General features: G+C 27.5%; 1 pseudogene; it reads left to right on the forward strand.

The window, feature by feature from the left end:
• The first annotated feature begins 410 nt into the window (after positions 1-410).
• Positions 411-504, forward strand: LOC122216730 (annotated as a pseudogene).
• The last annotated feature ends 219 nt before the right edge of the window (positions 505-723 follow it).

Raw genomic sequence — 723 nt, forward strand, 5'->3', positions numbered from 1 at the left:
TCGTTTTTCTCAGGCTCACTTTTTACTTCCTAGTCCTTGTATCTCTTAAATTTATTTCCACTTTTTTTGTTTTTTTTTCTGACATTGATTTTTCTTTTAAATTGTTGAACACAGATACAGAAATTATAAGCATGGATTGCAAAATTATTAAAATTAATGAAACAAAACAGCAGGTTTAGTGTTGGAAATCTCCATTATTTTACATTACCTTATAACCAATTCCATCAACATGTTTTCAACATGTTTATTTATCTATGTGTTGGTAATGTAGCTGTTTTTCTGTCCTAATAAATTTCAGGATTAAGTGCTATTTTTATTTATTATACTTAATATCTATGTATGTCAATTTTAAATACTAGGTATTAGAGGCCTTATAAAAATATATATACGATTATTAAAACGCGTGCCCTGTGCTCACTTTGGCAGCACATATACAAAAATTGTGATGATAGAAGATAAGTAAGGCCCTTGCATGAGCAAATTTGTGAAGTATTCCATGTTTTTTAAAAAATGCATCCCCTAATTTATTAATCTCAAGGTGAAATTAAATTCTCCAAATGGTTAATAATAAATCATTAAAAATATACTTAAGGTAACCAAGGAGAACAATCCTAGGAAATGTATTATTGAAACTATATTCCCCAAACACAATATACTATGTATCTTAGTTTTAGTAATTTGAATATTATGACACATGTTTCATTTCCAGCTCTTAGTATTATT

This window comes from Panthera leo, chromosome A3 (genome assembly GCF_018350215.1).
Source record: "Panthera leo isolate Ple1 chromosome A3, P.leo_Ple1_pat1.1, whole genome shotgun sequence".
NCBI classification, from domain to species: domain Eukaryota; kingdom Metazoa; phylum Chordata; class Mammalia; order Carnivora; family Felidae; genus Panthera; species Panthera leo.